Source organism: Hyla sarda, chromosome 2 (assembly GCF_029499605.1).
Source record: "Hyla sarda isolate aHylSar1 chromosome 2, aHylSar1.hap1, whole genome shotgun sequence".
Classification (NCBI taxonomy): Eukaryota; Metazoa; Chordata; class Amphibia; order Anura; family Hylidae; genus Hyla; species Hyla sarda.
The window spans coordinates 248690862-248715237 of NC_079190.1; the positions used below are offsets into that span (position 1 = coordinate 248690862).

The 24376-nt window shown below is 44.9% G+C and overlaps 1 protein-coding gene and 2 pseudogenes across 1 annotated transcript in view; 2 read left to right on the plus strand and 1 right to left on the minus strand.

The window, feature by feature from the left end:
• VPS53 (VPS53 subunit of GARP complex) overlaps positions 1–24376 on the minus strand; it is a 197862-nt gene that overhangs the window by 145795 nt on the left and 27691 nt on the right. The window lies entirely within an intron of this gene.
• On the plus strand, positions 7552–7659 carry LOC130359997 (U2 spliceosomal RNA; annotated as a pseudogene).
• LOC130359794 (U2 spliceosomal RNA) lies at positions 9967–10074 on the plus strand (annotated as a pseudogene).

Genomic DNA, 24376 nt, shown 5'->3' on the forward strand with positions numbered 1-24376 from the left:
CTATTAATTATTCCCCCCTGCCCACGTACTATCAATTATTCTCCCTGCCCCCTGTACTACCAATTATTCCCCCTGCTTCTTGTACTCCCAATTATTCCCCCTGCTTCTTGTACTCCCAATTATTCCCTTGTCTGTACTTCCAATATGATGCCCGTTTTTCCAATATGCTATCCGTACTCAGCACAATTAGAACGCTCATCGACGGGGATGAGCAGCGGGGAATGGAGTAACAAGTCCCCGTTGTGTGCTCTTATTGTGCTCCATTTCCCACTGCCCACTCTGCATCTCCTAGCGGTAACAAGCAGCGGGGAATGGGTACAGGGATGAACAGCAGGAATGGACTGACAAGTTCCCACTGTGCGTTCTAATTGCACTGAGTATGGGCAGCATATTGGAAGTACAGGCAGGGGAATAATTGGGAGCACAAGGAGCAGGGGGAATAAATTGTTAGAACTGGGGGCAGGGGGAATAATTGATAGTACGGGGGCAGGGGGGAATAATTGGTGGTGGTGGGGGGGGGAAGATTTTGGACTCGGGGAGAATAAAATGTAATTATTCACAGTGCAAGTTTAAAAACCCCGCCGGGAGCCCTGAATGGCTCCTCGGTACCGGCCATTCTGGACTCCCAGCGAGGTATTTAAAAATGAAAGCAAAAGACACAATATACATCGCAGGGGAGCGGAGCATGCAGCTCGCTCCCCTGGTTAATAACTTCTCATCGCATCAGGTCTCCCTCAGCTCTTCTACTACTACCCCAACATGGAACAGGCTCTGTTCCATGATGGGGGTAGTAGGACAAGCACTACAATAGTCTCCCCAGCTGCCTACAGACTCTCACAGCCAGGACTACTACTACTCCCATCATGGAAACAGGTCTGTTCCATGATGAGATTACTAGTAGTAGTCCTGGCTGCGGGAGTCTGTAGGTGGCTGACTTTTCATACTAACAGATGAAAAAATGATGTAAAAGGATGCCACTAAATGGCATCTCTTTGAATCAGTTTGCATCCGTTAGCAGTATGCTCCGTTTAGGAAGCATTGACGGGAGAAAATTAGGACGGGGACAAAGGCCGTGTGAACGAAGCCTAACTTACCATGTGCATGCTCAGAGCTTTTTGTTTTGTTTTTTTTAGAAAAATTTTAATAAAGTTTTAAAGGCATAAATAGAGAAAGTAAGAATTTGCTACAAAACATGTTGAATTTTTAAATGTTTCTATGGCTAATAAATGTGTGGTTGTGCTGTATAGTGTATTATGTGGACTTTTAAATGGGCACTGATGTTTTCATCAATCAATATTACAGGCAAACAGAAACTTTGTAACATATCTTATCAGGGTAAAATGCTGCTTTTCCTTCTCGTTTTAAAAAACAGCCATCTCAAAACAAATCAACTTACCATAAAAGTCTATGGTTGGGTAAGAGGAAGATGAGAAGGGCGAGGTGGAGGGAACCAGAAGCAGACAAAGACACAAACATCAGAACCTACACCCCTCTACTGGAATTACATCCCAATCTTGTGTAGTAAAAAACGTCCAATTATTATACACATACAAACTTACTACCAAATCAGTACACTTCTAAGATATAAATTCATAAATTTGGCCTTCTGACCAAGTGGGTTCACGAAGCATATTTCGAGGTGTCACAGAGGTCCCCACATGATCCAGGCAAAATGTTATGTTGACAAACACTGGTAACTGCATTTATAAAAACAATTGGGCTAAGTGCAGTACGCAATATACATTTATACAGAATCTAGTTTAGTGACACAACAGTTAATTGGTTATATGTGATTTGATCTAGGATTTGATCCTGGGGATTTTACCTTGCCTATACTGACAACAGTGATTTAGATGGATGGTGTATTGGGATATATGTTTCTATGAGGGTAGGGGGGTTGTCCTTGTCTTTGTGGTGTAAGCAGCATATATTTTTGGTTATGTAATAAAATGTATGAATTTAGATTTGTATTGTAGTGTACACATTTAGCAGTAAATTTGTAGGTGTATAAAGTTTGTGGTATTAGATCTCACTCCAGGGCGGCTTGATTCACACCATACACTGCTCTATAATGTCATACATGGTGCTGCTGCTTCTCAAGGTATACTATAAAGATATTAGGGAGCAGGAGCTCCTCCTCTGTGTGGAACAGTGTATGGGATCTGCTAGGCTCTACGCACTAGCTCGGGGACAAATGAAAATTGGAGATGGAGCCTGCAAAACATAAGTAGATTAAAACTGCCATGTACAAGTTGTACAAGTTATATAGTGAACAGAAACTGGGGTACTCTTCATTTACACACACAGGGCAGCTTATCCTGAAAAGTCACTTGATACAACAGGCATGCTTTAGTGGACTGCACTGAAATGTCACATGCATATGGGCTGACTATAATATAAGAAGAGCATTCAGTGAATTAAACACAATTGTTTTTAATTATCAAAATAGGATCAATATTCAATAAGCCTACAGCATTTCCAGCAATATATACATACATACAGTCATGGCTGTAAATGTTGGCAACCCCGAAATCTTTCTAGAAAATGAAGTATTTCTCACAGAAAAGGACTGCAGTAACACGTTTTGCTATACACATTTTTACGTTTTTTCCTTTTGTGTTTATTGGAACTAAACCAAAACAGGGATGAAAAAATGAAAATTGAACATAATGTCACACCAAACTCCAAAAATGGTCTGGACAAAATTATTGGCACCCTTAACTTAATACCTATTTGGTTGCACACCCTTTGGAAAAAATAACTGAAATCAGTCGCTTCCTATAACCATCAATAAGCTTCTTACACCTCTCAGCCGGAATGTTGGACCACTCTTCCTTTGCAAACTGTTCCAGGTCTCTCTCCACAGGTGTTCAATGGGATTTAGATCTGGACTCATTGCTGGCCACTTCAGAACTCTCCAGCGCTTTGTTGCCATCCATTTGTGGGTGCTTTTTGATGAATGTTTGGGGTCATCGTCCTGATGGAAGACCCAAGATGTTTGAAACCTAGCTAGCTGCAAACCTAGCTTTCTGACACTGGGCGACCCAAAAGCCATTGGTAATCCTCAGATTTCATGATGCCTTGCACACATTCAAGGAACCCAGTGCCAGAAGCCGCAAAACAACCCCAAAACATCTTTGAACATCCACCATATTTCACTGTAGGTACTGTGTTCTTTTCTTTGTAGGCCTTATTCCGTCTTCGGTAAACAGTAGAATGGTGTGCTTTACTAAAAAGCTCTATCTTGGTCTCATCTGTCCACAAGATGTTTTCCCAGAAGGATTTTGGCTTACTCAAGTTAATTTTGGCAAAATGTAGTCTTGCTTTTTTATGTCTCTGTGTCAGCAGTGGGGTCCTCCTGGGTCTCCTGCCATAGCATTTCATTTCATTTAAATGTCAACGTATAGTTTGTGCTGACACTGATGCTCCCTGAGCCTGCAGGACAGCTTGAATATCTTTGGAACTTGTTTGGGGCTGCTTATCCACCATCTGGACTATCCTGCATTGACACCTTTTATCAATTTTTCTCTTCCGTCCATGTCAAGGGAGATTAGCTACTGTGCCATGGGTTGCAAACTTCTTGATAATGTTGCGCACTGTGGACAAAGGCAAATCTAGATCTCTGGACTTGTAACCTTGAGATTGTTGATATTTTCCCACAATTTTTGTTCTCAAGTCCTCAGACAGTTCTCTTCTCTTTCTGTTATCCATGCTTAGTGAGGCACGCAAACAATGCAAAGACTAAGTGAACTTCTCAGGTGTGATTTTTTTTATTGCCCACACCTGTTACTTGCCCCAAGTGACTTTAATGGAGCATCACATGCTTGAAACAATCTTATTTATCCACAATTTTGAAAGGGTGCCAATAATTTTGTCCAGCCCATTTTTGGAGTGTGACATTATGTCCAATTTGCTTTTTTTCCACCCTTTTTTTGTTTAGTTACAATACACACAAAGGAAATGTTACTGCAATCCTTTCCTGTGAGAAATACTTCATTTTCTTGAAAAATTTCAGGGGTGCCAACATTTATGGCCACAACTCTATATATATATATATATATATATATATATATATATATATATATATATACACACACACACACACACACGTTTGTTGCTATAAGGTTATACATATATATTTTGTTTCATTTAAACCCCCCCCCTCCTCCCCCCCCCCCCCCCAAAAAAAACATAAGACATTCTAAAATAACTGAACATCAGAATAGTCAGCATTGCCTTCACAGTCTTCAATGGAGATTTTGTCCTTGGGTGTCTGAACTGCCCCATGGAATGCTGACAGCTGTTGCCATCTGGCTTTGGCATTTAACAGCTTTTCAAGGTTAAGGACCTCCTTGAAAGTGAAGCTTAGACAATTCGGAACTACATTTCCTTTGATGAGTTATTCAACTTTGCAACCTCCTGCTGTCTGTGTGTAAAAAGACAGACTGTGCAGATTCCACATTTTTCCATTTCTATAATGGCAGCAGTTTAGTCAACACATAAATAATCCTTTACCCCACACTATTACATAGCAAAGTTATCCAAGGAAACGTGTTCCATCCTGCAGCAAAAATCAAGGCTAAATATAAAAAGATAGGAACAATAGGGATGAAAATTGGGACGAGATAACGGCGCCTTCCCTTCAATTCAATAAAACTTGCCAGAGTCGAGTAAAACGAAAAAGGCAGTTTTATTGTTAAAATGCAACTTAAGAAGTTTCAAACCCGGACCAGGTTCTTCGTCAGGTAGGGGGTTACAAACATACAGAGCACCAGTTTTAAATACACATTCTGTTAACCGCTACCGGGTCACCGGGTCACGGTCAGCTAGAGGTCACAATGATAAATAAAAAATAAAAATAGGTACAATTTTTAAACCCTGATTTCGAGAAATAGTATTGCAAAGATTGACATTATGCAGGTGTCTCCAGTGTTGCAAAGGACCGAGCGCACCACCAATGCACGAAGTGTATCAGACTGTAAACACCTATGAACTTAGTAAAACTTGATAAACAACATAACTATAGCCAATCAGCTATACACACCTGCTGCAATCATGCGATCCACTTTCACTATAATTTATTCGATCCCCAGCTGAATATAACATCTCAGGAGGGATAACCAACGTAATGATAACTAACACCTTTAAAAGTAAGAAGCCCCCTTTTTTTCAAAAAAAATGCAGAGAAGATATACATTACTGAATGCAGCAAGTGGGCTCCGACTGAGGAGTCTCCAGTGCTGCAGAAAGTGAAAATGGTTACCAGTAGCAATTCTATATGAATTTCCAAATTTCTAGTTGTCTTAGTGTGCAATACCATTTCTCAAAATCAGGGTTTTAAAATTGTACCAAATTTTGTTTTAAATTTTTTTTTATTTATCATTGTGAATTCTAGCTGACTGTGATCCGGTAGAATGTGTATTTAAAACTGGCGCCCTCTATGTTTGTAACCCCCTGCCTGACGAAGAACCCGGTCTGGGTTCGAAACTTCTTAAGTTGCATTTTAACAATAAAACTGCCTTTTGGTTTTACTCGACTCTGGCAAGTTTTATTGAATTGCATCTCGTCCCAATTTTCATCCCTATTGTTCCTATTTACTCACCGGACCTGTAAGTTACAGTCAAGGACAGAGAGGCAGCCACCATCTGAAATTACCGGCTCTGAGCACGGTAAGGTGCAATAACCAGCACTTGAACATCTGTACACTGGCAATATCACACTAGGAGTGCACCTCTCTCTTTTTCTCACCTATTTACAAAATATAAAAACATGTGCACACAGTTTATACAACACAATAAACCCCAAGGAACTTAGGGCTTATTCATACGGCCGTCTGCCCCCATTAACTACCCATTCTGCAATCCGTTTAATAATTTTTAAAAGTGTTGCAAACGGCTGTGAAATAATCCCATTGACACTTTGATTTTTTTTTGCAATCCTTTAGCTTTCTGCTCCATTTTTTTTACGGGGAAAAAGATGGTGCATGTAGTATTTTTTCTCCCGTCAAAAATAACGGAATAGAAACGGTATTATAAATGTAACATTGAAGTCTATGGCAAACGGATGAGCCTTTAATGTCATCCTTTTGCACCCGGTTTATAATAACCGTTATTACTTCTGAGCATGCTCAGAAGAGGTGAAATCAGCAGACTTCTGCAGTGTTGTGGGACTCCTACTACTCCCATCATGAAACAGACTTGTTTCCATGATGGGAGTAGTAGTTCCCCCAGCTGCAGGAGTCTTTGGGTGGCTAGGGAGACTACATTAATGCTTGTACTACTACCCCGATCATGGAACAGAGTATGTTCCATGTTGGGGGTAGTAGTACAGGGGATAAGGGATTGATCGCACCGGGTCTCACTTCTAAGACCCGATGGGACCGGCAGTTATTAAGCTGGGGAGCAGGCGTCATGCTCCGCTCCTCTGCAATGTATAGAATGCTTTTACTTTCATGTTTAAATCCCCCGCCGGGAGCCCTGAATGGCCGGTATCTAGGAGCCATTCAGGGTTCCCGGCGGGGTTTATTAAAATGAACATTGTGAGTGGGGGCCATATCTATATAAAAAGCACTGTGGGGGGGGGCAAGATATATAGCGCTGCAGGGGGCAGACATATAGCGCTATATATCAAGCCCCCCAGCACATTTAGAACATGCCCCCTGCAGTACATTTAAAAAGATATGACCCAGCAGCTGCGCGTTTATAACTATATACCCAGGCAGCGAATTTATATAGTGCTCCCCGCAGCGCATTTATTATAGTATGCCACCGCAGCGCTATATATGAATAGTATTCTATCAGCAGCACGATGCTGCCGATAGAATACTTTTCACACATAGCGTTGCGGGGGCATAGGTATATAGATGCACTGGGGGGGGGGGGGCATATAGCATTATCTGGCCCCCACAGCGTTTCTATATACATATGCCCACGCAGCGCTATGTATGAAAAGTATTCTATCAGCACCGCATCTGCAGGCCAGCTTCCTCGGCAGATGTGCTGCTGACAGAATACTTTTCATACATAGTGCTGCGTTGGCATATAGAGGCACTGTGGGGGCCATATAATGCTATATGGCATGCTGCCCGCTCCCCTGCTTAATAACTGCTGATCCCATCGGGTCTCAGAAGTCAGACTCTGAGCGATCAATCCCTTATCCCCTGTACTACTACCCCCAACATGGAGAAGACTCTGTTCCATGTTGGTGGTAGTAGTACAAACACTAATGTAGCCTCCCCAGCCACCTGCATACTCCTGCAACCAGGGAACTACTACTCCCATCATGGAAAGGAGTCTGTTCCATGGTGGGTGTAGTAGTAGTCCCGGCTGCAGGAGTCTGTAGACAGCTGATACTAACTGATGAAAATCTGATGCAAATGGATGCCACTAAATGGGAGGCAATAACGGACAAAATATGAACGGGGGACCACGGCCGGGTAAACAGCCTTAAGGTACACAAGTAATGATACAAGGGCAGTGAGCTGTCAGGTCTACCACAGTGGTCATAAATCGATTTACTCTTATAACATTCCTGGGTAAACAAAGCACCCACCCTTCTTCTCGGCCTTTTGGCTATGTTCAAGTGTAGTATCTGTTCTTATCAGTTTCATGCCGGTGGGAGTCCACACCGGTGTGGAGTTGGTGGGGATGGGTGCTGCATGGAGGGGACGAGTGTACCGGGGCGTTCCGGGGCTGGTTCTGAGGAATCAGCTCGACGGCTGCCCCGATGTGACGGGTCTCGCCAATAAGGCTGAGAGGGTCTAGAGCTGAGGTACTTTAGTGCCTCGGGGAGTGGTGACCCCGAGGTGCCGAAACTCACTGGGTGTATTGGCTCACTTAGTTGAAACACGGGCACCATAATCTCTTCACCTTGTGGCACTCCCCTCTTGATTCCCGGCCTTCTGGCTAGGATCAGAGAAATTTTTATAGATCCGGCCAGATGTCCGGGCAGTATATCTGCACACATTCACTTATTTATTTACTTTTGTCTCACTGTGTCACTTTTTGCGTGTTGTGTGTCCACAGGATTTGTCAGGATGCGGTAGCCCTTCTGGGTGTCCCTCTTGGCGGTCTAGGGGAGGTATGTGTGTCCATTAGGTTCCGCACCTCCCTGCAAACACCCTGGGTACTCCTGCTCTGGCAGGGTACCTACTGTTATAGGCTCTGCAGGCAGATACCTTGGCTAACGCCTAGGGGGATAAGACATTGTTTATGAATTGTGGTTCAAAGAATCATTTAAAAAAACAAACAACAAAATAATGAAACTGAACTGGACAAAAAGGATGTACCCCGAACTTGTATCCCCATAATTGGAGACACTTAACTTTATTTTTCTGTCGATGGTAAGGGTGGGAGATGCGCCTGCCAAATCTTGCTCATTTAAATGTGCAGACCGGAGTCAGATCGTAACTCTGGTTGGTTAATTTTTGCCCTGTATCTGGTTTTGTGGCCGGACTGAAAACAGTGGTATGCTGCGGTTTTCAGTCCGGCCACAAAATGGATACAGGGCAAACATGAGCCGACCAAAGTCACTATCTGACTCTGGCCAGCACACTTACTTGAATGAGATTCAGCGCTGGTCCAGCAGCCGGATCTTGCAAACGTGGTGTGAATGCATCCTAATACAGTTTGATCATTTTTATTGTGTTTTGTTTGGAAGGTTAGGTTACTGGAAAAATATAGGAACACTGGAACATTTTCTCCTGTTTTCTACGGTGTCATGTGACCAAAAATCTGCAATTCTGGCACTGGATATTTTTTTTTTTGCATTCAGTGTTCACTATGCAGGATCACAGGTTTGTATGGTTTGAGAATGGTTTCATGAAGGAGCTGTTTTCCATTACAATGGGTGAATAAAAAAAACTATTTTAAGTTGGGAGTGCTTTGCCTTTTCCTTTGGACATGTAGAAAGCGTCTACAAGAGTGTTAATCCAACCACTGCGAATGTCTGCACCCATTGAACCTACTCTTTTTCACTGTGCTCCAGTAGGCTATGTTAACACAGCAGAAAGTTTGCAGAATGTCCGCCTGGAAACCAAAGGCAGACATTTCATAAATCTGCATGTTATGCCGGCGATAGGACCATTCGAAAATGTGTTGTCTCAATAGACCAGCAATGCATATCTGAGCAAATTCCGCTGAAAGTATTGATTTCGGAATGGGGATTTCGGCAACAGATGTTTCTTCAACAGAAATTCTGCTGTGTGCACAGTGCAGCACCCAGTGTGGTCTTCTGCTGCTGTAGCTCATCTGCTTCAAGGTTCGACATGTTGTGCATTCATAGATTACCTTGGTTGTAATAAGTCTGCCCCTTCGCTTCAGACGTAAAACACAATTGCTGCTCACTGGATATTCTTTCTTTTTCAGACCACTCTCTGTAAACCCTACAGATGGTTGTGCGTGAAAATCCATGTAGATCACCTGTTTCTTAAATACTCAGACCGTGCAGGCTGGCATCAAGAACCATGCCACGTTCCCAACCATGTTTTTTTTCCCATTCTGATGCTCGGTTTTAATGTCAAGCAAGTTGTCTTGACCACGTTGACATACCTAAATGTGTTTAGTTGCTGCCATGTGATTGGCTGATTAGCATTTTGTAATTACAAGTTCAATAGATTTAAAAAGGACAAAGCTAATTCTATTCAGCAAAGCTAAAGAAAATCTTCAGCAGACACGTCATTGAAGTTAATTTAATTGTGGCAATTTTCTTACAAGCTTTGTTTGCACATCTTTGTGTAAATGGAAAGTAGTTCTTCATTCAGTCACTTCCCAAAGAGCTTATAGCAAGCTGCTGGTCTTAACAGGCAGAGCTGCAGTAAGTGACAGAACAAACCTAGAAGACAATTGGGGACATTTATTCACATGCCAGTCTTAAAGTCCACTGGCGTGAGATGCACCAGATGAATTAAGAGACACACAGCCTTCTTAAAGGAAAACTGTCAGCCTGTTCACTAAAACTAAACCCAATACACTTTCTCGGCCTTTTGGCTAAGATCAAGTGTAGTATCTGTTCTTATCAGTTTCATGCCGGTGGGAGTCCACGCCGGTGTGGATTTGGTTGGGATGGGTGCTGCATGGAGGGGCAGGTGTACCGGGGCTTTCCGGGGCTGGTTCTGAGGAATCAGTTCGACGGCTGCCCTGATGTGACCTGCTTCCTCCGGGTCTCGCCATGAGGTAGAGGGATGTAGAGCGGAGGTACTTCTGTGCCTCAGGGAGTGGTGACCCTGAGGTGCTGAAACTCACTGGGTGTTATAACTCACTGAGTGAAAGCACTGCACCTGCACCATTACTCTTCACCTTTGGCACTCACCCTTGGTATCCCGGCCTTCTGGCTAGGATCCAGGAAATTTTTATAGATCCGGCTGGATGACCGGGCAGTATATCTGCACTTATCCACTTATTTATTTTTGGTGTTTTGTCACTGTGCCACTTTTACGTGTTGTTTTGTCCACAGGATTGTCAGGATGCGGTAGCCCTTCTGGGTGTCCCTCCTGGCGGTCTAGGGGAGGTGTGTGTGGCCATTAGGTTCCTCACCTCCCAGCAACCCCTGGGCATCTTGGCTTTGGTCAAGATGCCACCAGTATACGGCTCCTCAGCTGATACTTTGGCTAACGCCTAGGTTGAAGCCAGGAGCATTTCGGCCCCTTAGTAGCTTCGGCGAAAAGGGGCATCGAACCTGGATCCTTGCAGGTGCCTTTTGGCCCGTAGGTGAAAGGTAGGTTTGTTGGGGGGGCCTCTCTACTGTCAGAGAAGGGCTTAGCGATAGACTGCATCCTTTGTGCACTTTTTTTGCACTTTGGGTGATAGAGAGCACTTGCCTTGGCTCTAAAATTAAACCCAATACACTGGGAAACTGTGTTATAGTGTGGATGGACATTAGTCCAACGATGGGTCACTTACTTAAATATGTCCCCAAGAAGATCCTCTGCTAAACTGAGTGAATTATACGCAGGGGACAGGGCTTCGCTGGCTCAAATTACATAGTCATTGTCTGTGACTAGATATCCTAGTGAAGTGGAGACACAGATGTGAATACGCAAATTGAGCAGGCGAAACCCCGTCCCCTGCGCGCGATTCACTGAATTTAGCAGAGGATCTTCTGGGGGAAATATCTCAGGACCTACTGGACATATTTAAGTAAGCAGTAAGTGAACCCCACCCTTGTTGGACTCCTCTTAACCTACACTATAACCCAGTGTATTGGGTTTAGTGTGGGTGAACAGGCTGACAGTTTTTCTTTAACCCCTTGAGGACTGATCCCTTTTCACCTTAAGGACTGAGCCCTTTTTTGCAATTCTGACCACTGTCACTTTATGCATTAATAGCTCTGAGATGCTTTTACCGTTTATTTTGATTCTGAAATTGTTTTTCGTGACATATTCTACTTAAACATAGTGGTAAATTTTCGTCATTACTTGCATCCTTTCTTGGTGAAAAATCCCCAAATTTCATGAAAATGTTGAAAACTTTAAATTTTTCTAACTTTGAAACTCTCTGCTTGTAAGGAAAATGCATATTCCAAATAAATTATATATTGATTCACATATACAATAGGTCTACTTTATGTTTGCATCATAAAGTTGACATGTTTTTACTTTTGGAAGACATCAGAGGGCTTCAAAGTTCAGCAGTAATTTTCCACGAAAATTTCAAAATCTGAATTTTTCAGGGCCCAGTTCAGTTTTGAAGTTCATTTGAAGGGCCTTCATATTAGAAATACCCCATAAATTACCCCATTATAAAAACTGCACCCCTCAAAGTAGTCAAAATGACATTCAGAAAGTTTGTTAACCCTTTAGGTGTTTCACAGGAATAGCAGCAAAGTGAAGGAGAAAATTCAAAATCTTTATTTTTTACACTCGCATGTTTTTGCAGACCCAGTTTTTTTTATTTTTTACAAGGGGTAAAAGGAGAGAAATCACCCTAAAATTTGTAACCCAATTTCTCTCGGGTAAGGAAATACCTCATATGTGGATTTAAAGTGCTCCATAGGTGCACTAGAGGGCTCAGAAGGGAAGGAGCGAAAATGGTATTTTGGAGAGTGAATTTGGCTGAAATGGTTTTTGGGGGGCAAGTCGCATTTAGGAAGCCCCTATGGTGCCAGAACAGCATAAAAAAAAACAGCTATTTTGGAAACTACACCCCTCAAGGAACGTAAAGCTTTTCGTTTAAGTCGGATGTGTAAATGAAATTATTTTATTTTTTTTTACTAAAAATACAATTTTCCCCCCAAATTTCACATTTTTACAAGGGGTTATAGGAGAAAATGCCCCCCCCCAAAAAAAAAAAAATTTGTAACCCCATTTCTTCTGAGTATGGAAATAACCCATGTGTGGACGTCGAGTGCTCTGCTGGCGCACTACAATGCTCAGAAGAGAAGGAGTCACATTTGGCTTTTGGAAAGCAAATTTAGCTGAAATGGGTTTTGGGGGCATGTCATATTTAGGAAGCCCCTATGGTGCCGTAACAGTGGACACCCCCCCCCCCCCCCCACATGTGACCCCATTTTGGAAACTACACCCCTCACATAATTTAATAATGGGTGCATTGAGCATTTACACCCCACTGGCATTTGACAGATCTTTGGAACAGTGGGCTGTGCAAATGAAAAATTATATTTTTTATTTTCACAGACCACTGCTCCAAAAATCTGTCAGACACCTGTGGGGCGTAAATGCTCACTGCACCCCTTATTACATTCCCTGAAGGGTGTAGTTTCCAAAATGGGGTCCATTGTTCTGGCACTATGGGGGCTTTGTAAACACACAAGGCCTTCAATTCCAGACACTTATCCCCTATCCACAGACCAGGGAATCTGACCTCTTGGATAATTTCCTGTATAAAGGCCCCAGCTATTTACCCATCCTCTGCACATACTGGCCCCCCCCTTTGGGACAAAGTTAAGGCCAGTGGTTGGCGGCAGGGGCAGTCATTTGCTCTAATTTAGAAAGGTAACTGGGGGTCCTTCCAGGAGATCATGTGGGGTCCCAGCCTTTTGGATAAGATCAAGTGTAGTACCTTTCCTGTTAGTTGGCGGTGTGGAAGACCACCAAGGCAGGATGGGGAACCACACAGCGGGGCAGGTATACCAGGGTCAGCTGTGTGCGTCCGGCAGCAGACCCTGAAGCGACTTGTACCTTGCTGGATCTGGCCCTAAGGTCCGTGTAGAGTGAAGGCCGAGATGCAAAAGTGTAAAGCCAACTCAAAATTAGTAAAAATTTCATTTTTATTGGAATTCCATTAAAAACCCTATCACAAAGTCTCTCTTGTAAATATAATCAATAGTGACTAGATAAGGAAAATACGGACAATAAAATGATAAATAATACCAAGTGTCCAAAGAACATTATGCTATCCTCTCTCCTCTTTATTTTATCTATCATACCTCTCCAGAGGAGATATCACATATACTCCTCAGTAGGCATGCTATGAATACCTCAAAATGTAGAAATCACCTTCCAAATAAGAATCTAGGAAAACAAGTATACTATTATGTACACATGTCTTAAAGTTGTTTGCCAATCACAATAGTAAGAGAGGTAAAAAGATAAAATATATACCTTTAATCTAAAGTATTGCTAATTCAGTCGCTGAAGGATAGGTTAGTACAATTAATGATTCACATAGATAAGACACATAGATTAGGGGAACCGCAATGGAGAGCCCAGTGGCTCCCTCATATGCAAACTTAACCCTGGGCTGGTGGGAGAGTACCATTGTTTTTGGGGAGGAGGATTGTAGTTGGATCCCCCATATTATTTTTTGGGTCAGATACATAGAGGACGTGTTCGTTGTATGGTCCGGAACTGATGGCCTCTTTAAAGAGTTTGTGGATGGCCTTAATCAGAATCCACTAGGCCTAAAGTTCACTTTTGAGATCAATAATAATGAACTACCTTTTTTGGATGTCCTTATTAGAAGAGGTGATCTGGAAATCCTCGAGGTGACCTGTGATTCCTCGAAACTACAACTTTCAGAAAACCTACTGCAACAAATAGCCTACTAAAATGGGATGGCTTTCACCCCCCTGTATACCGATGGGGCAATATCTTCGTATCCGTCGAAACTGCTCATCTATGGAGGGTTTTAATAAACAAGCTAAAGATCTACGCGATAAGTTTTCTGAAAGGAGTTACCCCCATGGAGACCCGCACAACTTCATATAGGAGAGCCCTGAGTTCAGAAAGACCCTGTTAACCCCTAAAAAAGTACTAAACAAGGAGTGTATCAGAGTGATAGGCTCTGATAACCAGACAGAGAGGGTTAGGAACATATTGAGGAGACTTTGGCCTATACTTCTTGGAGATGAGGATTTTGTAAATCTAATACCGCCTTACCCAGGCTCTGTGCGATTAGGAGGAATAGAAGTGATATTTAAGGGAGAGTGAGACGGGCTGTTTGCCATTTGCAGCCTGGACCGGCAACTGAATTTCCGGACATCTTTATGTATGCAGGCATGGGGGTAAGAGTTTTATCTATGAACTGGCAGGTGTTATTCTGTGCATATTTATAATAGAAGAGATAGTTGTGTCATCTATTTTTTTTTTTCCATATTCAAAGCATCTTTATTTTTAACCAACCGGTAAATATGAACAGCAAGATAATAGAAGGTACATAGTGGCCATGCAAGGCCGAGTAGAGATCCGGTGTACAGTCACTGGGATAAACAACACATTAGAAGTGTTAACCAATAGCAACTTGCAAAAGCATAACGTAACTGTATGTGTAGAATAGAAGTATAGAAAACCTGGATAGGAGAGCATTCTCCTCGCCTCTCTCATAGTCATGGTCCATTGGAAGGGTCAGACATAAGAAAAAGAGAGAAGAGGAGAAAATCAGGGATAATGTCAACAAAGACAAGGATGAGATACGATAAGTAGACGGCCTGTCCAAGTCCAGGCACTAGAGTGACAAGACAAGTATACAATGGGTAGGCAAGTAAAAAGAATCATAGAGTAGGAAAAGAAAAGGTAAGCAAAGAAAAGGCGCCAAAGTCTCTTAGGAGAGAAGAGAATGTGGACAAAGAACTGAAGGGGTCAGGAGGTCAATGACGACAAGAGAAGGGAGAAAAAACAAGGGAAGAGAAGGGGGAAGAGGGGGAATGAAGAAGAAGAAGAAAAAAAAATATAAGAAAAATAAAAATTAAACGGGAGGACACCCCGTGCCGGACCCATCCCCCCACCCTCCACGCCCCACTATATGAACCTGCAACAATTCAGTTAGCGGACATCGGGCAACAGAGATTCCGAAACCTAGGGGAAGAGCAAAACTGGGACCACGGCAGCCACGTGGCACCATATCGTTCCACCTCAGCCGGGAGAACCGCAAGAAGCTCCTCCATACGCTGGGTGCAGGATACCTCAGCCACCCACTCCTCCAAGGAGGGGGGAGTCGGGTCCCTCCAACGTCTAGGAATGACCGTCTTGGCGGCCTGAAGTAAGTGACGGGTCAGAGATTTCTTGTACTTGGTCTGGGACATGGGGAACATGTAAAGCAGGGCCGATTCCGGATTGGAGGGAACCCTCACTCCCGAAATTTCAAAAATGATCTGCAAAACCATATTCCAAAAGGGGGTCAGCTTAGGACAGTCCCACCAGATATGTCTCATCGTGCCTGTCGCCAACCCACATCTCCAACACTGATCAGAGACCGAAGGGTACCATTTATGAAGTGTCTCCGGCACTCTATACCACCTGGTAAGGATTTTGTAACTTGTTTCTTGTGCCTTAGTGGCCATTACTGCTTTATGGGACAGAAAAAAAACATTTTGCCCATTGTTCTTCAGTGAAAGTGGAGCCCAGTTCAACCTCCCATGCCCGACAGAAGGCCGGAGTGGACCCCGTCCTCGAGGATATCAAGAGACCATACATGATGGAGATGGAATGGCTCAGGCCCGATGAGGACATGCACAAGGTCTCGAACTGGGTAAGGCCCCGGTGCAGGGCATGGGTAGCGATCAAAGACTGGTAAAAATGACGTAACTGCAAGTAGGCAAACGGGCCCCGCCTTACGGAGGGACGTTCTTCCAAAATGACCTCCAGAGGCTTAAAAGAGCCACCAGTCAGTACGTGAGTAAACCGTAACGGGGAGGTCAGGGAGGCCCCTAGAAACCCTCCCTCCGAGGAGAGACCTGGAGGGAAGGCCGGATTGTCACTAATGGGCAGTAAAGGGCCACGCCTATCTACCAAATTCAGAGCCCCAGTCACCGAGTGTATAGATGCTAGGGTGTGTCTCAGTGAAAATGGGAGAAAAACTTCATTTGGTAAAGACAGGGACCAGGTCCAGGGGAGAGTAGTGGTAGCTCTAGGGCAAACGTCTTGTGCCAATCGAACCCATAATTTTGTTTTTGCATTATGGAAGCTATCCAGAACGCGTGAATATGCACAGGTGCCACGATGCCGGCTGGCAGGTAGTGGATCCTCTGTGCCAGAGAGGGATTGGCGTGGACCGTGCTAGTGGATCGGTTCTAAGTCACTACTGGTTTTCACCAGAGCCCGCCGCAAAGCGGGATGGTCTTGCTGCGGCGGTAGTGACCAGGTCGTATCCACTAGCAACGGCTCAACCTCTCTGGCTGCTGAAGATAGGCGCGGTACAAGGGAGTAGACAGAAGCAAGGTCGGACGTAGCAGAAGGTCGGGGCAGGCAGCAAGGATCGTAGTCAGGGGCAACGGCAGGAGGTCTGGAACACAGGCTAGGAACACACAAGGAAACGCTTTCACTGGCACGATGGCAACAAGATCCGGCGAGGGAGTGCAGGGGAAGTGAGGTGATATAGGGAAGTGCACAGGTGATCACACTAATTGGAACCACTGCGCCAATCAGCGGCGCAGTGGCCCTTTAAATCGCAAAGACCCGGCGCGCGCGCGCCCTAGGGAGCGGGGCCGCGCGCGCCGGGACAGGACAGATGGAGAGCGAGTCAGGTACGGGAGCCGGGGTGCGCATCGCGAGCGGGCGCTACCCGCATCGCGAATCGCATCCCGGCTGGAGGCAGTATCGCAGCGCCCCGGGTCAGTGGATCTGACCGGAGCGCTGCAGTGAGGAGAGTGTAGCGAGCGCTCCGGGGAGGAGCGGGGACCCGGAGCGCTCGGCGTAACAGTACCCCCCCCCTTGGGTCTCCCCCTCTTCTTAGAGCCTGAGAACCTGAGGAGCAGACTTTTGTCTAGGATATTGTCCTCAGGTTCCCAGGATCTCTCTTCTGGACCACAACCCTCCCAATCCACTAAAAAAAAAGTTTTCCCTCTGACCTTTTTGGATGCCAGAATCTCTTTGACGGAGAAGATGTCCGAGGAGCCGGAAACAGGAGTGGGAGGAACAGATTTGGGAGAGAAACGGTTGATGATAAGTGGTTTAAGAAGAGAAACGTGAAAGGCATTAGGAATACGAAGAGAAGGAGGAAGAAGAAGTTTGTAAGAGACAGGATTAATCTGGCACAAAATTTTGAAAGGACCAAGATAGCGTGGTCCCAACTTGTAGCTAGGGACACGGAAGCGGACATATTTAGCGGAGAGCCATACCTTGTCTCCAGGGGAAAAAATGGGAGGAGCTCTTCTTTTCTTATCCGCGAACTTCTTCATGCGTGATGAAGCCTGTAAGAGAGAATTTTGGGTCTCTCTCCATATGATGGAAAGATCACGAGAAATTTCATCCACAGCAGGCAGACCAGAGGGCAAGGGGGTAGGGAGGGGGGGAAGAGGGTGACGGCCGTACACCACGAAAAATGGGGATTTGGAGGAGGATTCAGAGACTCTGAAGTTATACGAGAATTCGGCCCATGGTAGAAGATCTGCCCAGTCATCCTGGCGGGAGGAAACAAAATGTCGTAAATAATCACCCAAGACCTGGTTAATTCTTTCTACTTGTCCATTGGATTGAGGATGATATGCAGAAGAAAAATTTAATTTAATCTTGAGTTGTTTACAGAGAGCCCTCCAGAATTTAGACACGAATTGGACGCCTCTATCCGAGACGATCTGCGTAGGCAACCCGTGAAGACGAAAAATGTGTACAAAAAATTGTTTAGCCAACTGAGGCGCTGAAGGAAGACCAGGAAGAGGGATGAAATGTGCCATTTTGGAGAATCGATCAACGACCACCCAAATAACAGTGTTGCCACGGGAAGGGGGTAAGTCAGTAATAAAATCCATACCAATCAGAGACCAAGGCTGTTCGGGGACAGGCAGAGGATGAAGAAAACCAGCGGGCTTCTGGCGAGGAGTCTTATCCCGGGCACAGATAGTGCAGGCTCGCACAAAGTCCACAACATCCGTCTCTAGAGTCGGCCACCAATAGAAGCGAGAGATGAGTTGCACAGATTTCTTGATGCCCGCATGACCTGCGAGATGGGAGGAGTGACCCCATTTGAGGATTCCGAGGCGTTGGCGTGGAGAAACAAAGGTCTTTCCTGGAGGAGTTTGCCTGATGGAGGCTGGAGAAGTGGAAATCAGGCAGTCAGGAGGAATGATGTGTTGCGGAGAGAGTTCAACTTCAGAAGCATCCGAGGAACGAGAGAGAGCATCGGCCCTAATGTTCTTATCGGCAGGCCGAAAGTGAATTTCAAAATTAAATCGGGCAAAGAACAGAGACCACCTGGCCTGGCGAGGATTCAGCCGTTGGGCAGACTGGAGGTAGGAGAGGTTCTTGTGATCGGTGTAAATAATAACTGGAAATCTTGATCCCTCCAGCAGATGCCTCCATTCCTCAAGTGCTAATTTAATGGCTAGAAGCTCTCGATCCCCGATGGAGTAGTTCCTCTCCGCCGGAGAGAAGGTCCTAGAAAAAAACCCACAAGTAACAGCATGCCCGGAAGAATTTTTTTGTAGAAGGACAGCTCCAGCTCCCACTGAGGAGGCATCAACCTCCAATAGGAAGGGTTTAGATGGGTCAGGTCTGGAGAGCACGGGAGCCGAAGAAAAGGCAGACTTGAGCCGTTTAAAGGCGTCTTCCGCTTGAGGAGGCCAAGACTTGGGATCGGCATTTTTTTTGGTTAAAGCCACGATAGGAGCCACAACGGTAGAAAAATGTGGAATAAATTGCCTGTAATAATTGGCGAACCCCAAAAAACGTTGGATAGCACGGAGTCCGGAGGGGCGTGGCCAATCTAAGACGGCAGAGAGTTTGTCTGGATCCATTTGTAGTCCCTGGCCAGAGACCAAGTATCCTAGGAAAGGAAGAGATTGGCATTCAAACAGACATTTCTCTATTTTGGCATAGAGTTGATTGTCACGAAGTCTCTGAAGAACCATACGGACATGCTGGCGGTGTTCTTCTAGATTGGCAGAAAAAATCAGGATATCGTCCAGATATACAACAACACAGGAGTATAAGAGATCACGAAAAATTTCATTAACAAAGTCTTGGAAGACGGCAGGGGCGTTGCACAGGCCAAAGGGCATGACCAGATACTCAAAGTGTCCATCTCTGGTGTTAAATGCCGTTTTCCATTCATCCCCCTCTCTGATGCGGATGAGATTATAAGCACCTCTTAAGTCCAGTTTGGTGAAGATGTGGGCACCTTGGAGGCGATCAAAGAGTTCAGAGATGAGGGGTAGGGGGTAGCGGTTCTTAACCGTGATTTTATTAAGACCGCGGTAGTCAATGCAAGGACGTAGAGCGCCATCTTTTTTGGACACAAAGAAAAATCCGGCTCCGGCAGGAGAGGAGGATTTACGGATAAAGCCCTTTTTTAAATTTTCCTGGACGTATTCAGACATGGCAAGAGTCTCTGGGGCGGACAGAGGATAAATTCTGCCCCGGGGTGGAGTAGTGCCCGGGAGGAGGTCGATAGGACAATCATAAGGCCTGTGAGGAGGTAGAGTCTCAGCTTGTTTTTTGCAAAAAACATCCGCAAAGTCCATATAGGCCTTAGGGAGACCGGTTACAGGAGGAACCACAGAGTCACGGCAAGGGTTACTGGGAACCGGTTTTAGGCAGTCCTTGGAACAAGAGGGCCCCCAACTCTTGATCTCCCCAGTGGACCAATCCAGGGTTGGGGAATGAAGTTGAAGCCAGGGAAGTCCAAGGAGAATTTCAGAAGTGCAATTGGGGAGGACCAAAAGTTCAATCTTCTCGTGATGAGATCCGATGCACATTAGAAGGGGCTCCGTGCGGAAACGTATGGTACAGTCCAATCTTTCATTGTTTACACAATTGATGTAGAGGGGCCTGGCGAGACTGGTCACCGGGATGTCGAACCTGTTGACGAGAGAGGCCAAAATAAAATTTCCTGCAGATCCGGAGTCCAAGAAGGCCATAGTAGAGAAGGAGAAGGCAGAGGCAGATATCCGCACAGGCACAGTAAGACGTGGAGAAGCAGAGTAGACATCAAGGACTGTCTCACCTTTGTGCGGAGTCAGCGTACGTCTTTCCAGGCGGGGAGGACGGATAGGACAATCCTTCAGGAAGTGTTCGGTACTAGCACAGTACAGGCAGAGATTCTCCATGCGGCGTCGTGTCCTCTCTTGAGGTGTCAGGCGAGACCGGTCGACCTGCATAGCCTCCACGGCGGGAGGCACAGGAACAGATTGCAGGGGACCAGAGGAGAGAGGAGCCGGGGAGAAGAAACGCCTCGTGCGAACAGAGTCCATATCCTGGCGGAGCTCCTGACGCCTTTCGGAAAAACGCATGTCAATGCGAGTGGCTAGGTGAATGAGTTCATGTAGATTAGCAGGGATTTCTTGTGCGGCCAGAACATCTTTAATGTTGCTGGATAGGCCTTTTTTAAAGGTCGCGCAGAGGGCCTCATTATTCCAGGATAATTCTGAAGCAAGAGTACGGAATTGTACGGCATACTCGCCAACGGAAGAATTACCCTGGACCAGGTTCAACAGGGCAGTCTCAGCAGAAGAGGCTCGGGCAGGTTCCTCAAAGACACTTCGAATTTCCGAGAAGAAGGAGTGTACAGAGGCAGTGACGGGGTCATTGCGGTCCCAGAGCGGTGTGGCCCAAGACAGGGCTTTTCCAGACAGAAGGCTGACTACGAAAGCCACCTTAGACCTTTCAGTGGGAAACTGGTCCGACATCATCTCCAAGTGCAGGGAACATTGGGAAAGAAAGCCACGGCAAAACTTAGAGTCCCCATCAAATTTATCCGGCAAGGATAGTCGTAGACCAGAAGCGGCCACTCGCTGCGGAGGAGGTGCAGGAGCTGGCGGAGGAGATGATTGCTGAAGCTGTGGTAGTAACTGCTGTAGCATAACGGTCAGTTGAGACAGCTGTTGGCCTTGTTGCGCTATCTGTTGTGACTGCTGGGCGACCACCGTGGTGAGGTCAGCGACAACTGGCAGAGGAACTTCAGCGGGATCCATGGCCGGATCTACTGCCACGATGTCGGCTGGCAGGTAGTGGATCCTCTGTGCCAGAGAGGGATTGGCGTGGACCGTGCTAGTGGATCGGTTCTAAGTCACTACTGGTTTTCACCAGAGCCCGCCGCAAAGCGGGATGGTCTTGCTGCGGCGGTAGTGACCAGGTCGTATCCACTAGCAACGGCTCAACCTCTCTGGCTGCTGAAGATAGGCGCGGTACAAGGGAGTAGACAGAAGCAAGGTCGGACGTAGCAGAAGGTCGGGGCAGGCAGCAAGGATCGTAGTCAGGGGCAACGGCAGGAGGTCTGGAACACAGGCTAGGAACACACAAGGAAACGCTTTCACTGGCACGATGGCAACAAGATCCGGCGAGGGAGTGCAGGGGAAGTGAGGTGATATAGGGAAGTGCACAGGTGATCACACTAATTGGAACCACTGCGCCAATCAGCGGCGCAGTGGCCCTTTAAATCGCAAAGACCCGGCGCGCGCGAGGGATCAGTACTCCCAGGTATTTGATGCCCTGAGAAGGCCATGTGAAAGGAAAGGATGCCTGTAAGGATTCCTTCGTACGTCCCAGTAAAGAGATCCCCATCGCTTCAGATTTGTTTAGGTTGACTTTAAAGTTAGACCATCTCCCGAATTCTCGCAAACGAGTCATCAGGCAGGGAAGAGATGTCACCGGGTTGGTTAAATATACAAGCAGATCATCCGCAAAGGCGTAACATTTGTAAGAAATTCCACCTATGTCCAACCCCTGAATGTTGCCATCTCCTCTAATGCCAGCTAACAAGTGCTCCATAACTAGGATGTACAACAAAGGGGACAGGGGGCAGCCCTGGCAGGTGCCATTACGGATGGAAAAAGGATCTGACAAGGATCCATTTATTTTCAACCGTGCAGTGGGGGGTGTCATCTATTTTTATACATTTTCCTCTTCAAGAACTTTGCACTGGATGTGGATGAAAACTAAAGCGGCCTTGTACTAGTGAGCATCTTTTGAGTATATTTGACAAATGGATTTATAGTGTCATAGGTGAGCCATAGGTTATTTTGATATGAATTGCCAGTATATAAGAGGCTGATAATGCAATAGAGATAACACTTTACTGTTGTTTGCAGGGGAAATATCTTCCTTATGAGTGAGTTTATCCTTCAGCGACTGAATTAGCAATACTTTGGATTAAAGGTATATATTTTGTCTTTTTACCTCTCTTACTATTGTGATTGGGAAACAACTTCAGGACATATGTGTACATAATCATATACTTGTTTTCCCAGATTCTTATTTGGAAGGTGATTTTTACATTTTGAGGTATTGGTTGCATGCCTACTGAGGGGTATATGTGATATCTGGAGACCCTCTGGAGAGGTATGATAGATAAAATAAAGAGGAGAGAGGATAGCATAATGTTTTTTGGACACTTGGTATTAGTTATAATTTTATTGTCCATATTTTTCTTATCTAGTCACTATTGATTATCTTCAAAAGAGAGACTTCAAGCAATTCTCCTAATCTATTTGTCTGATGTGAAGCATTAATTGTACTAACCATACGTGTGCCGCTTTAATTGTATTAACATCTGTAACTTGGATGTGTAAATGTCTAATTCCCTAACCTTCCTTTTACCCTACTTGTAATCCTCTGATGAACCATGTTATTGTGTTATTGTGCTTTTGTGTAGCAATTGTTTAGGATATTGATGTTTTTGTGAAAACAGGTTTTTAATAGAATTTCAATAAAAGTTAAATTTTAGCTAATTTTGAGTTGGTTCTATGGCTAAGCTAGCTAATGTGTCAATGGGGTCAATTTTGTCAGTGATTACACGTGGTGCAAAAGTGCCCTGCGAGTGGTGACCCCAGGGTGCTGGAATTCACTTGAGATTGGCAACCCCACTTGACTGATGGCATGTAACATGCACTTTTTCTCTCACTCTTCTGGGCACTCACCCTTAATATCCAGGCCTTCTGGCTAGGATTGAGGAATTTTTTTTAGATCCAGTCGGATGTCCGGGCAGTATTACACTGCGCACATTAACTTATTTATTTATTTTTATGTTGTCCAGTTCATAGGGGAACATCATCTGGAGGGACTCAAGCCCGACTTGTGGAAGCCTAAGACTGTTTACAAGCTCATCAGAGCAATGGACTTGCTAGAGCTCGTTCCAGGGCTTCCAAAAGCCACTGCAGAGACTATTTGGGACAATGTAGCCTCTGTAAGGCTAACCAATGGACATTGTGACTTGCTGTGGATGGCCATTCGGGGGGGGGGGGGGAGGGAGAGAGACTATCTCTGAGGTAATTTATGCATGCCTGTGCCCTGTGCAAAACCAGATATGAATTCAACAAGGAGAGAAAGCGTTTGATAGGATTTAAAATAAATAAACTTTATTAAATGGTGTTAAAAATCACATAGACATACAAACCCATAAACATGGGAAAAGAGACAGATCCAGGGACTGGAACCATAGTGAGGGCTCACATAGGGTAAGTAACAGACATTATCATTATGTCTAACAAGAAAGTACAAGTGTACAATAACTTAGCAAAAAGCTCAATACATACAAATAGAAGAGCAAAAATAAGAACAATAAATTACCAAGTGGACTTCTTCCGGGGTGAGGCCAACCCCTGGCGAAATGTTGGGTGCTTAGGACCCACTGCTTTACATCCATTGTCCACTAAGGAATTTATTGTTCCTATTTTTGCTCTTCTATTTGTATGTATTGAGCTTGCTGCTAAGTTATTGTACACTTGTACTTTCTTATTAGACATAATGATAATGTCTGTTACTTACCCTATGTGAGTCCTCACTATGGTTCCAGTCCCTGGATCTGTCTCTTTTCCCATGTTTATGGGTTTGTATGTCTATGTGATTTTTAACACCATTTAATAAAGTTTGTTTATTTTAAATACTATCAAATGCTTTCTCTCCTTGTTGTATTCATATCTTACCCTGCGTGTGATTTTTTTTACCTGCATATAGGGGGCTATCCTTTTGCTGTGCAAAACCAGGTACTGCTCCAGGTGCCCCTTCTTGGAGGAAATATCTATGCACGTCTTTTGACAGTGCCCCTTTGCG